This window comes from Somniosus microcephalus, chromosome 26, assembly GCF_052327205.1.
Source record: "Somniosus microcephalus isolate GS21.2 chromosome 26, FLI_Smic_1.0, whole genome shotgun sequence".
In the NCBI taxonomy this organism is placed as follows: Eukaryota; Metazoa; Chordata; class Chondrichthyes; order Squaliformes; family Somniosidae; genus Somniosus; species Somniosus microcephalus.
The window spans coordinates 24795371-24812222 of NC_141012.1; positions in this window are offsets into that span (position 1 = coordinate 24795371).

The following is a 16852-nucleotide window of genomic DNA, read 5'->3' on the forward strand; positions in this document are numbered from 1 at the left end:
AATTGGAACTTGTCAGGCACTGACTGCCGAGTTGCATCGGGATACTGTTTGGCACCCGCAGCTCGTGCTTCCATTCAAACGCGGTCCGGTGCCGAATTTTGGCTCAAGCCTCAGGCTGACATGGAACAATGTGCGGAGCCATCTCTTCACCCGTTTTGGGCGCAAGTCAAATTTCTCCAATTGAAGTACATAGAGTTCGACTTAGCCTGTTGTTAGTACTTATGAAAAATTCAGGTATGACTGTCTGAGTCTCCAAGTCTGGCTCCGTGTCTGAGTCTGAGGTATGTGTGTCTGAGTCTGACGAAAGGTCATCGGCCTAAAACGTTGGGCTGGAAATTGTGGTTGGAGGCTTCCTGCGGGCGAATGCCTCCGAACCGCAAGTAAACTCCGCACCCGCCCGGTGCCGCCGTACCTTCGACGTATCCCAGGAGCGTGCGCGGTACGCAAGTGTCCCTGGGATCACGTGGGCCTGCCCAACCAATCACAAAGTGGGATTCCCATTCTGCTTATGGGGATTCCATTTACGAACAGAGTCCCCATAAGCATAATAGGAATCCCCGACAAGCCACACTTTCCCAACACTGAAATAAAAATCAATCATCACATGGCCAAAATTAATTAAAATACAATTTAATTAAACATTAAAAAAAATATGTAATTTTTTTGAAAAATAAATTTAAACATTTTTCAAGGGGCCAAAACTAATTTTAAAGGTTTTTGCATGGTTAAATAATTTTTTAAAATGTATTTTAATATTTATTTAAGCCCTTACACTGGTAAAAGCAGGTCTTACACCTGCTTTTACCAAGCGTAAGGTTTTCGTGGGCATTCGCTGGGCAGCAGTTGGGCAAATAGCCCAAATCTGCGCCAGCGACAGTGAATTTGCAGCGGATGCAGACGATCTGTCAAGCTGAAACTTGACAGATCGAAAATTCCGGGTTTTCGCACGCGCACATCACATGCGGTAACCCGGAACTTGCGGGTCACTTACGGCCGCGTCTGCTGTGCTGCCTGGCCTGCTGAGTATTTCCAGCAGTTTTTGTTTTTATCTCCAATCCGCTTAATTGGTGCTCTCAGTGGCCAATACTTCCCGTCAGCAATGCAAAATCAGTAAATTAGCCTCCACAATCTTTCGTTTCATATCAGAACGAAACACTTCCTTCACCCGTAGATCGAAAGAGGCAAACACATTAATGGAAATGAAGAAAGCAGCAGGAAAATCATCTGAAGGAAAGGATTTGCATTTATATAGCGCCTTTCACAACCTCAGGATGTCCCAAAATGCTTTCCAGCCAACGCAGTACTTTTGAAGTGTAGTCACTGTTGTAATGTAGATCTAATACATAATTCACATCAAAAACAAACTGAACAAGCACATGAATTCTATGTGTTAAATTATTAAATAAAGTGAGATGTACTCATTTCTAAAAAAAAACCTCCTGGAGAAATTAATTAGATTTTAACTGTTCTGATCCAAGTTAAAATAAGTTTCCACAGCATCTTGGTAATTCCCTCAATATTCTGCATCTGACCGCCTAAATCATTGTATGGTGTACGCGTCGCCATCATTAGGGGTTACGCATGTTTCTGAGATTCCTATTACATCGTAGTTCCCAACTCCAACAGTCGAGTCATCTTGTTATAAATGCTTCCAGCATTCCGGGGCGCAGGGGTGAAATTGGTTGCGGGCGGTAGTGCAAAATGGGTGACTTCAACGGAAAAGAAGATTGGGTGACCTGTAACACAAGCTGCCAATTCACTCTTGCCCATTTTGCGCTAGTGCCCAAGAACAATTTCACCCCACCCCGTGTATCTAAAGAGTTCTCTGTTCTACAGCCTGAGTGGCCTTGGAGTGCTGTACCGTTGGATTGAAATCTCGCTGATGGGAGACAGAATCTATTTCTGGGGAGGTTTTGTCTAACATCTTCTCTAATGGTTTTGAGATTTCATTCGACAGATCAACAAAATGGGGAGGCTTCAGCATTAAAATTAAAAACCTGGAAAATTGCTTTTTAACTACTTTACTAATCAGAGTTTCACATGACGCCCCGCTCTGATTCTTCTGTTCAGCTACTGTCATGATAGTCATGTTCAAATGGTTTCACAGCCATGGACAATTGGCGAGTTTGAGAGAATATACTGCGGTGTGTTGGGCAATGGTCTGCCGCTAATTAAAACCTTCAGTTGCTTAATGGACAAGGCTCTGATCAGAAACAAATGACACTCATTGTAATGTTAGTCCAGTGAGACGCTGTTGATATTCTATGCACGGGATACTGACTCAATAAAGCAAGAGGCTGCAGCAAGTATTATCCACCCTGACTATATATAGAAATAAAAGATGCATGAGATTGAGGCTTGAGGTGTAACAGGCTCAGGGGCTTTCTGGTGACATCAAAACTCATGATACTAAGTTTCAAGTAATTTAGCATTTCATTTGAAAATGTGTTCAAGCCACCATCCAATTTCACATTTCCATTTTAATTTATGTAATATATGTTCCGTAAGTTATTGCGTATGCATTGCATATGGGAATCTTCCGGCTGGCACTTGAGAACATTGTGGCCACCATTTCTTGCTCATTGGATAGTGTCTCCATGAGAAGGGACTACTTTACAGGATTCTGAACAAAGATCTTTTGATGGTCGTTGTTATGAATCTTATGATCCATGAAGAAAGACTCATGAAATAACACTGGACGGCCAGCTGGTGGCGCCGTCCAAGGAGTATAAATACTCGGGCGTGGGCCCAGCTTCCCCAGGACATTTTGTAAACAGGAACTAGTGAAAGATAACTAGACCTCCATGTTTTGAAACAAGTTGATTAAAGCCTTGCTTTATACTCGAACCAAGTGCGTAGTGAGTTTTATTATGTCAGTCCTGTTAAGAGGAAGAGGGGATTTTAATGCATTGTCTCTTGCTGGTAAACAACATCTGAGGTATACACTATGACATTGTTTTCAGTAGCTAAGCTATTGTTACAGAGGCTATTGTAATAATAATAGTGCTTCCCAATTTATTTCATGTTCCATTTAATGCTGTGTTGTGGAAATAACACAGATGTTAATGAAACATGAAACAACCAGGAGACAAGACTCACTTCAACAAAGGTAGTGCTCAGACTGATGGCCTCATAATAACAGCGGCCACTAATGCAAAATTCCTAAATGGGTTAACCCTTCCGTTAGATGGTTGAGAGATATTTGGTGTGTGCATGCTTGTATGATAACACCTGGAACAGTAATTTCTGCTCTTCAGAATATTCTATAAGGGTTGCTAAACTTGGCTCCAGCTGCAATTTTATGCTATGAGAAAGAAAAACATGAGTTACTAAGTAAGTCTGTTAAAATGGGTGTGTGAGTGTGTATATTTTATTATATGTGGGAGTCGCTGGCAAGGCCAGCATTTATTGTCCATCCCTAATTGCCCTCAAGAAGATGGTGGTGAGCTGCCCCCTTGAACCGCTGCAGTCCGTGTGGTGAAGGTACTCCCACAGTGCTGTTAGGGAGGAAGTTCCAGGATTTTGACCCAGCGACGATGAAGGATCGGCGATATATTTGCTAATCAGGATGGTGTGTGACTTGATGGGGAACTTGCAGGTGGTGGTGTTCCCATGCGCCTGCTGCCCTTGTCCTTCTAGGTGGTAGAGTCCATGGGTTTTGGAGGTGCTGGCGAAGAAGCCTTGGTGAGTTGCTGCAGTACATCTTGTAGATGGTACACAGTGCAGACCCAGTGCACCAGTGGTGGAGGGAGTGAATGTTTAAGGTGATGGATGGGGTGCCAATCAAACGGGCTGGTTTGCCCTGGATGGTGTTGAGCTTCTTGAGTGTTGTTGGAGCTGCACTCATCCAGGCAAGTGGACAGTATTCCATCACACTCCTGACTTGTGCCTTGTAGATGGTAGAAAGGCTTTGGGGAGTCAGGAGGTGAGACACTCACCGCAGAATACCCAGCCTCTGACCTGGTCTTGTTGCCACAGTATTTATGTGGCTGGTCCAGTAAAGTTCCTGGTCAATGGTGAACCCCAGGATGTTGATGGTGGGGGATTTGTCAATGGTAATGCCATTGAATGTCAAACGGAGGTGGTTAGACTCTGTCTTGTTGGAGATGGTCATTGCCTGACACTTGTATGGTGCGAATGTTACTTGCCACTTATCAACCCAAGCCTAAATGTTTTCCAGGTCTTGCTGCATGCAGGCATGGACTGCTTCATTATCTGAGGAGTTGTGTATGTGAGCAAAGTGTTCTGAATTGGGGTTTCGCTACTCTAACCCTCTCTTGCTCTTGTTGCTGTTCATTTGGTGCCACTTCTTTGTCCTACCTGGTGCTTCACCTGATTCTCTCTCCTGTGTCTCCCCTATCTGATCCCCCTGAAGGTCATGAGCTCTATATTAACCCCCCTATGACAGGCGAGAGGAGGCTGGGGGGGGATTAAACCCTAAGAAACACAAAACACGACCCCAACCTGACCAGTATGTGCCTGCCACCAGTTTTACGGCCATGTTGCGATTCGTCCGAGCGTCCTGTCTTAGAAGAGGAGGAGCACTTCCTTAACATATTTAAAGTGGACTCCCACAGTGCAATTGGGAGCCTAATTTAAATTTAACAGTTGCCACGCTGGTTTCGCAGGGCTCGATAAACCTGGCAACGAATGGGAGGCGGGAGCTGCCAGCTGCAGAAGATAAGTGTTTTTTACAGCACTCTGTGTGGGCCAAGAGGAACAGGAGTGCTTCCCCCGGCCCCTCAAGGATGCCTTCGGCCTCCCTTCTGCTGATTATAGCCTCTCTCTAACCCCTGGTCACCTTCATCCGCCCCGCACCCACCTCAAACCCCGATCTGCACCTTGCTCAGCTCCCGATTGCCGGAGACCGTCCCCAAGGATCCCCAGCTGCGGCAACTCACCGGCAGCCAGCCAGCCTGTCAATCCGGGAAATGGAAGGAATAAAGTTCTAATGAGTTTTCTGCCATTAAATTCGACAGGACCTCCACGTCCCCGGCCTCACCGGGTCCCTCAGCTGCTTTTGACCTTCCCCTGCTCCATCATGAAAATCTGAAAGTGAGCTTCAGATTTTCCATAGCCCAATGCCTGCTCCATAACCTCGGTGCAGCCAGTGGTGGTTAACTCTGTAGTTCTGCTTCGATATACAATACGGTAGACTGGGTGATACTGTCTGGGAAAGAGCTCCACAGGGAGGAGAAATGCTGTGTTGCTGGGATTCTAAGGATGCTTTTTCAACTGATAGAGAATTTGGCGATTACTACAGTCAATTTTAAGATGGCTGCTTAAATTTTCACGTAAATAAACCTTTGCAAAACATTGCTGGCTTTGTTAGAATATATTAAATGGTTAATGCTGGTGACCTTCCATGTTAAATCCTGCCCTTGTTTGGTTTTACTGAAGTGTGGCTACAGGTCTTAAATTCAAACAGCTGCAGGCAAGGCTTATGAATTTATGGGTTTACTTCTGCCTCCGAAAGTGAACTGACTGTATTTGACTGCTCATTTATCAAAATTATGTCCATTGCTACTTGTGATCGATTGTTTCTCAATGCTATTGCCTGACCAGCTGTAACTGTTAACTTGTATTTGGCGAACAATCTTGCGGAGCACTCCCTAAGGCCGATTCCCCAACCGGGGAGTTTAAATGAATAGATTTTCAGGGGCTATGGGCCCAGCAGCACTCACTGTGAGTGCCCTTCCTCAATGCAAGTACCTGATTGGGGAATCAGCCCAAATATCGCTCAATGACTCTGATTGGCGATAAGGCAGTGAAATTATGTCAGGGTTCTCCCGATCTGCCACCCTAACTTTAGCAGGTGACCAAGTGGACCCACAGCAAAACGCTGCAAATGGCAGAAAATGGCCATTTACGCCATTACTCTGATGGTCTCCCGCCAAAGTTATTGCGAGACACTGGGTGAGCCCCCACAGACTCTCAGGGCCTCATTGTCTATAGTTGTATCTGCACCAGTATTACTGTGTATGTTATGTATTGTGTGTTCTATTGTGTGTTCTCCTCCCACCTGTGGTGGCACTGTCACAGGAGATAAATGGTTGGGTGTTCTCTGTTAAGTTTAGCTCTCTTTGTTCGCAACTTTCCAGAACTTCCTTTCCTTCCAATAAAGCACTTTATGTTTGAATCTCTGAGTTCTGAGTCCTAAATTGTGTCTAGGTAGAAAGGTACCGACACAACAAGTGGCAACGAGGAGCGGATGAACCTGCGTACGTTATGGGTGTAGTGAGTAAACAGAAAATTTAATTTGAAACGTGAGATGGCTACTATATTAGGAAACATCGGTGATTTTGATGAAAATGTGGAGCAATGGAGCGCATATACGGAACGTTTTGACTATTTTGTATTGGCGAATGCGGTGGCAAATGAAAAGGTCGTGCCTACCTTTTTGAGTGTAATCGGGCCGAAGACATTCAATTTACTTCGCAGCCTCGTGCAGCCAGATAAGCCAGGAACTAAAACATATAAGCAACTAGTGGAAATTCTTGGAGCACATTTTTCACCAAAACCTCTGGTTATTGCTGAGAGATTTAGATTTCACAAACGGAATCAAGAGATGGGGGAATCAGTGACAATGTTTATTGCTGCTTTAAAAAGGTTGTCGGAACACTGCCAGTTCAAGGAGGTGCTGAATGACACCATTAGAGACAGACTTGTGTGTGGTCTGCAAAATGCAGCCACACAGAAGCGCCTTCTTACTGAGGACAACCTTACTCTTGAAAAGGCCATTGAAGTTAGTGTCTCCATGGAGATGGCGGAAAAGGAGGCTCACCAGTTGAGTTCAACAGGGAGAGTTCACAAGGTCTCATCTGAGCCTAAAGGTGCGCGGAACGGCACATGTTACCATTGTGGGAAAACGGGCCATCACGCTAATGACTGCTGGTGTACGGAGCTGGAATGCCGAAATTGTGGCAAAAAGGGTCACATTGAACGCGCCTGTAGAGGTAAAAAAAGAACAGACAGAGCTGGGAAGCATGGAAGCAAAATGTCTGTATTTGGACAAGAGAGGAAAAAGAGTGTTCATTCAGTGCAGTATGATGGAACAAGCAAAACAGAGGGGAGCGACACCTCTGAGGAGGAAGAGGTGCACATACTGACGGTTGCAGGTGATTCAAATGGCTACTGGGTGTCACCACTGGTGGAGGGACAATCAGTGCGGATGGAGGTGGACACAGGCGCGGCTGTGTCCCTTGTTTCAGACACTGTCTACAACAAAATGCTAAAGCTCGAGTCGTCGTTAGCTTGTTCTCTCTACACAGATGCGGCTGGACCTGCTGTGATTTCCAGCAAAAAAAATGTTTTTTGGTCTGTTTTTTGTTTTTCATACAGACCCCAGCATCTGCAACATTTGACCCCTTGTGACCCCACCTCATTGTTCTTTGATGTAATGTTTTCCTGACTAACCTGTTTGGACACCATTCACACCTTTGATCGCTGTGATTATCTCTCTGCCGAGGTGCGACAAATGGCAGTTAGAAAGATTACCTGTAATCATCTGGCATTATTCTCTGACTATATAAGCTGTGTCTTTAGGCAACTCTCCACTTCACCTGGCGAAGGAGCAGCGCTCCGAAAGCTTGTGATTTCAAATAAAACTGTTGGACTATAACCTGGTGTTGTGCCACTAGTTACATCTTACCCTTCAGCCAACAAACACTGTGCTAAAGACGTATACCGGCGAACTTGTGGCCATGAGAGGCATCATTGAGGTGACAGTTAAATTGAACGGACAGACTGCAAAACTGCCACTATATGTGGTAAAGGGAAATTACCCATCGCTACTGGGACGTGCGTGGCTAGAGAAAATCACACTGGACTGGCCTGCAGTCCGCATGATGTCAAAAGGGGAGTCAGGTCTGACTGCAGTGTTAAACAAACATGCAGAACTCTTCAATGGGGAACTTGGGAGCATGAAAAAGGTCAGCGTGAGACTGGACATTAAACCTGACAGCAAGCCGAAGTTTCACAAAGCCCGACCTGTACCCTATGCAATTAGGCCAAAAGTTAAGGCTAACTTGGAGGCCTTAGTCGAGAATGGAGTCCTGGAGCCTGTGAGCGTGAGCAAATGGGCCACACCCATTGTTCCTGTCCTGAAAAAGGATGGATCTGTTTGAATCTGCGGGGATTTTAAAGTGACTATTAACCCGGTGCTGTCTGCGGAACAGTACCCTCTTCCCCTCATTGATGATCTTTTTACGGGCCTGGCTGGAGGGCAAAAGTTCAGCAAAATAGACTTATGCCAGGCTTATCTACAAATGCATGTCGATGACAAATCAAAGGAGCTGCTGACAATTGTGACACACAAGGGGCTATACAGGTACTGCCGTCTTCCGTTTGGAATTACGTCGGCCCCTGCTCTACTCCAAAGGGCAATGGATCAGATTTTTGAGTGGACTGCCAGGAGTCCAGTGCCACCTGGATGATATCCTTGTCACTGGGACAAATGAGGAGGATCATCTTCTGAACTTGGATGCGACACTACAACGACTGAAAGAGTATGGACTCAGAGTTCGTAAAGACAAATGTGAATTCTTTCAGTCTTCAGTTGAGTACCTGGGGCATGTGATTGACGCTACTGGCCTGCATAAGGTGCCGTCAAAGGTCAAGGCAATCGTGGAGGCCCCAGCACCCCAGAATGTGAGCCAGTTACGTTCATTTCTGGGGCTACTTAACTACTATGGGAAGTTTATTCCAGACTTAGCAACATTGCTGAAGCTGTTACATCAGTTGCTATGTCAAGGCAAAACATGGAAATGGACTGAACTGTGCAATGAAGCTTTCGCCCAAACAAAGAAAGCATTGCTGAAATCGGAGGTCCTGACACACTTCGACCCAAAGTTACCCGTGCAGCTAGCATGTGATGCATCACCATATGGTGTGGGAGCAGCCATATCCCACATCATGCCTTCGGGTGAAGAGAAACGTATCGCCTTCGCATCACGCACCTTGAACAAGGCCGAGAGTAACTATGCGCAGATCGAGCGCGAGGCCTTGGGAATTGTTTTTGGAATTCGAAAATTTCATCAGTACCTGTTTGGGAGAAGGTTCACACTCCTGACGGACCACTGTCCATTGACTTCAATCTTCGGGCCCCACACCGGAATTCAGTCTCTCGCTGCAAGCAGGATGCAAAGGTGGGCTTTACTGTTGTCAGGACACACATACAACATCAAATATCGCAAATCAGACTTGCACGGCAACGCAGACAGTCTCTCGAGGCTACCCTTGCCTGTTACTCCCCCAGAGCCTCGTCAGATAGACATCTTCTACTTTAGACAAGTGGAGGGAGCACCTGTCACTGCAGTTCAGGTGCGAAGGTACACCCACAACGATCCAGTCCTGTCTGAGGTAATGGATGATGTCATTCAAGGGAGAGCTATAGGAGATTCTCCTAGTTTGAAACCTTACGTTTCAAAAAGAAATGAGCTCTCCGTCCAGGCAGGTTGTCTTCTTTGGGGATGCCGTGTCATCATTCCGCCACCTCTGAGGGAACCTATACTGCAACAACTTCATACAGGCCACAGTGGGATGGTTTGGATGAAGGAACTGGCAAGAAGCTACTTCTGGTTGTCAGGTCTCGATGGGAATATTGAGGAGAAAGCCAAAACATGATCCCCATGTCAAAGGGTCCGGAATGTTCTGTAAAGTCTGTGTGTTATATGGCGAATTAATACACAGACTACAAGAGTAACTTTAACAGGACTTTACTATTCGAAGGTCAGGGCGAATCTGCCCAATAAATCCTTACACAGCACTTATATACCGGTGTGGTCACCACCGGTATTACAGTATACAGTAGCCAAGATAAAGTAGTGCAACCCTTAAAATAGTTCTCTTAAAGGTGGAACGTTACATACACTACATGTTCCACAGCTGGCAACCCTACACCCCTGGGAATGGCCTGCAGAGGTGTGGCAGCGAGTACATGTGGTCTTCGCCGGTCCTTTCGAAGAGAAGATGTTTATGGTGGTTGTGGATGCTCGTAGCAAGTGGCCGGAGGTTGCTGTGATGAGGTCTACCATGGCAGAGAAAACAATTGAGAAACTTGGTGAGATGTTCAGCCATTATGGCTCACCGGAACAACTCGTAAGTGACAACGGTCCACAATTTGTATCACAGGAGTTTGCAACCTTCCTTCATGTGAATGGTGTCCAACACATCAGGTCTGCGCCCTATCATCCCTCTACTAACGGCCAGGCAGAAAGCTTTGTGTAAACTTTGAAGCACGCCTTGAAGGCATCGCAAGGTCAGGGCTCAATCCACCAACGTCTGAACAGCTTCCTGTTGTCCTACAGGAACGAGCCGCATGCCACAACCAAAACTTCCCCTGCTTCGCTCATGATGAAGAGGCAGTTGCGGACAAGTTTTGACTTACTCAAACCTCCAAGGGCAGAACAGGTTGTCCATTGTCAACAACAAGCTCAAGTTGAAAAGAGAGAGAAAAGAGCCAAGGAGAGACGGTTTCACCCTGGAGAGCACGTCCTAGCTCGAAACTACAACACTGGACCGAAATGGGTTCCTGCTACGATGATTGCACAGACGGGCCCTGTGTCTTACATGGTTGAGACTGCTGAGGACCTCGTCTGGAGAAGACACACAGATCAACTGTTGCTAGGAGCAGAGACAGCCACAGAGGCTCCAACGGCTGGTTGGCCTGAACTGTTTCCGGATGATACCGCAAACCAGCATCCTTTGCCACAGTGCTCTTCTCCAACACAGGAAGTCAAAGAGACTGTTCCACCTGTGCAAACTCCTGACTTTCAACTGACACAGGCACCTTCTCCATCCAGGCCTGTGTCAATGCCTACTGCTGTGGAAACCAGCGATGACCGCCGGTATCCTGTCAGAGAGCGGCGGCCTCCAAGACGCTTGGATCTGTAGGCTTAGTGACTTACCCACAAGACTGGGGCAGAATAAACCCCAGGGTAAAGTCAGGGGTTGAGGCAGTCTACCTCTACCCTAGGTTCGTTGAGTGCATTGAAAGTAACTTACCTGTTGAGGAATAATGTGGACCTTCCATTTAAGAGGGGAGGAAATGTTATGTATTGTGTGTTCTATTTTGTGTTCTCCTCCCACCTGTGGTGGCGCTGTCACAGGAGATAAATGGTTGGGTGTTCTCTGTTAAGTTTAGCTCTCTTTGTTCGGAACTTTCCAGAACTTCCTTTCCTTCCAATAAAGCACTTCATGTTTGAATCTCTGAGTTCTGAGTCCTAAATTGTGTCTAGGTGGAAAGGTACCAACACAACAGTGTACAGTTCTGGTCACCTTATTAAAAGGATATAGAGGCACTAGAGAGGGTGCAAAAAAGATTTACAAGGACGATACTAGAACTGTGAGGTTATATCTATCAGTAAAGGATGAACAGGTTGGATTTCTTTGCTCTTGAATAGAGGTCTTTAAAATTATGAAAGGTTTTGATAGAGTGGATACAGAGAGAACGTTTCCACTTGTGGGGAAGAGCATAACTAGAGGTCATCAATATAAGATAGTCACTAAGAAATCCAATAGGGAATTCAGAAGAAACTTCTTTACCGAGAGAGTGGTGAGAATGTGTTAACTCGCTACCACAGGGAGTGGCTAAAGCGAATAGTAAAAATGCATTTAAGGGGAGGCTAGACAAGCATATGAGGGTGAAGGGAATAGAGGGTTATGCTGATAGATTTAGATGAAGAAAGACGAGAGGAGGCTCGAGTGGAGCATAAACGCCGGCATGGTTGGGCCGAATGGCCTGTTTCTGTGCTGGATATTCTGTGTAATTCTATGTAATAACTATTTATTAAACTCTGGCTTTAATAAATTGTTATCAGTCTTGACAATGTTTATAGCGCATTTCAAATGATGCTAATAGCATAAAAAATGTGAAATTCCCATTGACAGTGGTAGAGTCCCCACTGCTTATATCGGGCTTGCTGGTGTTAACACTGTTAATAAGGTGAAATGAGTAGCCCTTTTTAAACATTAACCTGACATTCGAAATGCCCCTAAATCACCGGTAAAACAAGTAAGCCAGCTAGAAGGGGGCTACTGATAAGCGCATCTCTCCCACACGCATTGTTAAACCAGCGCAATGGTCTCTCTTCAACTTCCTCAACTTCCTCAGCCTTTCCCTTGCGCTTCTTCTTTCTGTCTGAGGTGGAATTTTGATGCCATTCAGTGAACAGCTGTTCATGTTGTCCCTGCAAGTCAGGGACAGTAGACTTATGTAGATTGAGGTGCTCTGTTACTTTGCGCTGACTCATCTTCGGCAGCTCCTCCATCTTGATGAATATTTTGGGCTGCAGCTCATCGCCTTTCTCTCTCCAGCCATGTTTGCGGCTGCAGTCAGTGTTGTTAGTGCGAACTGCAACCTGGCGCTAATGACAGGGGGGTTAAGTGGCCATGGGAATCATACCTTAACGAGATGCGAACAGCTGGTTAAACAGCTGAGTCTGCCCAATATAGCTGGAGGGTTTAATGCAGTATAAGCCATGCCTTTGTCACTGACACCAATGGGAATGGCAAATGGTTAACATCAGTTACCCAGTATAAATGGCTGGCCACAATCACCACGGGCGGTGTAAGTGCTGGGGATTGTACCCGCAATCTTCATTCAGGTAAATCTGTGGGTATAACCTCACTGAGCCGCACTGCTCAGCAGCAATAGCAAATGCCTTGTGCATGCTAACACTGGCTTTAAGGATCTGTTCTGCCTAAGAGTTAGTTCATTTGCAAAAAGATGACTGCTATCCCAGTGAAGTTAGTTAACAGGTGACTCTAGCTGATTTTGGGAGACACAGTTCTGGGAATACTATGGGGATAATGCTAACGAATCCTGTTACATACAGTTCCATTTACTTAATTAGGAACATGAGAGAATTGTCTTTTGACGACTAAAATGCAGGCCCGCACTGCTGTTAAAGGTAAGCACACAGAAGCTGTAGTGCTAATGCGTATCAGGTACATGTGACCCACATTATCAGGTGCTAGGATTTGCTGTGTACCCGTAGTGCAGAGCACGGGATAATGTGGTGGGGAAGCACTTGTAGTCCTGTGGGCCAATGTACCATGCATGCAATATGCTCATTAAGGCTTTGGAAAAAATGTTAATGAAGTCCTTATCCCATAATTCATTCTCAGTGTCTGACTGTGGCCATTCAGCAATCTTATGACACAAGTGCTGAACGACAGGTCCTGAAACATAGAAACATAGAAGATAGGAGCAGGAGTAGGCCATTCGGCCCCTCGAGCCTGCTCCACCATTCAATGCGATCACGGCTGATCATCCAAATTCAGTGCCCTTTCCCTGCCTTCTCCCCATATCCCTTCAGCCTTAAGAAATATATCTAACTCCTTCTTGAATATATTTAATGAATTGGCCTCAATTGCCTTTTGTGGTAGAGAATTCCACAGGTTCACCACTCTCTGGGTGAAGAAATTCCTCCTCATCTCTGTCCTAAATGGCTTAGCCCTTATCCTTAGACCGTGACCCCTGGTTCTGGACTCCCCCGCCATCAGGAACATCCTTCCTGCATCTAGTCTGTCTAGTCCTGTTAGAATTTTATAAGTTTCAATGAGATCCCCTCTCATTCTTCTAAACTCCAGCGAATATAAGCCCAATCGACCCAATCTCTCCTCATACGTCATTCCTGCCATCCCAGGTATTAGTCTGGTGAATCTTTGCTGTACTCCCTCCATGGCAAGAACATCCTTCCTCAGATAAGGCGACCAAAACTGCACACAATACTCAAGGTGTGGTCTCACCAAGGCTCTGTACAACTGCAGCAAGACATCCTTGCTCCTGTACTTGATTCCTCTCGCTATGAAGGCCAACATACCATTTGCCTTCTTAACCACGGAGCAGGCTTGAGGGGCCGAATGGCCTGCTCCTGCTCCTATTTCTTATGTTCTTATGTTCTTATGTTATCACCCAGGTATACAGGCAATGGCATTTATTCTGTACATTGAGGAGATCTGCATGCAGAGACTATATGATAAATTTGTGAGACACATGCCACTGGTGGGAACTTACAAAATGTACCCTGGGGTGTGATCGAACTTTGCCGTATCCAGCAGTTAGATTTCAAAACTGCTTTGAGAAGGACAGGTCTGTATTGCCTTCAGGCCCACAAGCCTCTCGCCTCAAAAAAAGGTTATCAATGGTCCTAGGTAAGGTGAACCTATTTCAGCCTGTATGTTCTGCGTCCTGTTATGTGTGCCTTTCTCCTACAAGCAGAGAGAAAAGGTATATATGTTGGAATCAGGACTATGAGGGCAGATGTTTTTAAGTCTAATTGCCCAATTTATCTGTTTATTATCTGTTACATTTCATGGACCACGGAGTAAATACCTTGACAAGGCAGCCATAAAGACTGCTTGCTAAGACATGGGCATAGCTGTGCATTTGGAAAGTGCATGAAAAACTGTGTGTTGTACATTCTCCCTGTGCGATGCAGTGAAGTGCTATTAAGATGACTTATAAGGCACATTGGAAAATGAAGGAAAATATGAGCACACGTAGCTTGGCAACCCCCGAAGAGCGGCAAATGTTTTCTCCACCTGTTGCTGAGTTTGGTGCACAAGAGAGTCAGCAAATAATCTTTCAAACACCTCCATACACACTGCTCTGGTATTGCTCTTGTCTGGAGGAATCCCTCAACTCCAGAAAGGGCCTCATTGAATGAAGCATTTCCGTTTCATTACTTTGCTGCAGCCATTTCTCCCCCTCTTCTGCAAAAGGACATAGACAGGCTAAGTGAGTGGGCAGAAATTTGGCAGATGGAATATAATGTTGGAAAGTGTGAGGTTATGCACTTTGGCAGAAAAAATCAAAGAGCAAGTTATTATCTAAATGGAGAGAAACTGCAAAGTGTTACAGTACAAAGGGATCTGGGGGTCCTGGTGCATGAAACACAGAAGGTTAGTATGCAGGTACAGCAGGTGATCAGGAAGGCCAATGGAATCTTGGCGTTTATTGCAAGGGGGATGGAGTATAAAAGCAGGGAAGTCTTGCTTCAGTTATACAGGGTACTGGTGAGGCCACACCTGGAATACTGCGTACAGTTTTGGTTTCCATATTTAAGAAAAGATATACTTGCTCTCGAGGCAGTTCAGAGAAGGTTCACTCGGTTGATTCCGGAGATGAGGGGGTTGACTTATGAGGAAAGGTTGAGTAGGTTGGGCCGCCTCTACTCATTGGAATTCAGAAGAATGAGAGGCGATCTTATCGAAACATATAAGATTGTGAGGGGGCTTGATCGGGTGGATGTGGTGAGAATGTTTCCACTGATGGGTGAGACTAGAACTAGGGGGCATAATCTTAGAATAAGGGGCTGCCCTTTCAAAACTGAGATGAGGAGAAACTTCTTCACTCAGAGGGTAGTAAATCTATGGAATTTCCTACCTCAGAGAGCTGTGGAAGCTGCGACATAAAATAAATTTAAAACGGAAATAGACAGTTTCCTAGCTGATAAGGGAATTAGGGGTTACGGGGAGTGGGCAGGGAAGTGGACGTGAGTCTAGGTTCAGATCAGCCATGATCCTATTGAATGGCGGAGCAGGCCCGAGGGGCCGTATGGCCTACTCCTGTTCCTACTTCTTATGTTCTTATGTTCGAAGGTAGCTTTAAGGTGAGGAGTAATCCTTCAAGAGCTGCTAGCAACACATAGCCTGCCCCTTGACCCCTACAAGCTCCCAGCAATAGTGCTGTGCATCAGAATATTATGTAACTAGAGTAAGTGGCCTAGGGGGAAAAATTCAGCATCGCCGCGTTTGGGGCGCGATTATCGGCTGTCCGCAAAGTTTAGCGCCTGGCACTAATTATCGCCTCCGACGACAAACTTGGCTTTTATCGCCCCTGGAGATGATTGGAGCGCTAAATCAGGCGCCACACACCTCTCTTAAGGCGCAAAGGCCGAGGTGCGAGACGCTACCTCAGAGGGCGGGCGCAGCGCAGGTGATGTCAGTTAGCGATGGAACAGAGACACATTGGCGCCGGACAGTTCTTAAAGGGGAGGGTCGATCTTGCTCTCCAGCCACACCCTGCTCATTGGAGCCTTGAATCTCGGCCTGGAGAGACCTGTGCCTAAATCTTGCAGCCAAGGCTTATGGAGAGGGCCAGGGAGCGAGCACAGCGCTTCAGCGAGCGGGCCTTGGAGGCTCTGGTTGGCGCGGTGGAGCGCAGAAGATCAATACTGTACCCAGAGAGTGGCAGGAGGCCTTTGCCGCGGAATTACAGAAGAGTGTGGAGGGAGGTGGCACAGAGTGTCTCATCCAGGAGCATGGTGCCCAGGACCCATATACAATGTAGAAAAAAGTTCAACGACCTCACTCGGGTCGTCAGGGTGAGTGGCTTTTTTTCAATACCTCTCCATCCCTCTATTTCAACCTCACTCTATGGCCAGAGGGTCTTAACACCCCAATGCCCAACACTCATCCAACACCTATGGCCCTCTCATGAAACACACATGCACATTCCACACTTTGAATATAGTAAGGGCTATTCACCTATGGGAGGCACATCAGGCAAGACCATGGCTGCATACAGTAAGGGTTATTCATCTATGGGAGGCACATCAGGCAAGACCATGGCTGTATATTTACTCAGACGCCATCCTTTTTCTTGCAGTCCAAGCTATCTCATAATAGGAGACAGCAGCAACGGACGGGTGGAGGGCGGCCTCAGCTGCAACCCCTCAGTGATCTTGAGGAGCGCATCCACAGGATTGTGGTAAGCTGGGTGATCGGTCCCGTCGCCACTGGAGAGGCCGACCCCATTCTGGACAGCAATGGTAAGGTCATCACCTTTTTGTCCTCTCTCCTTCCACTTGTCCCTCAGAACACCAGCCTTTGACGCGTTCAATCC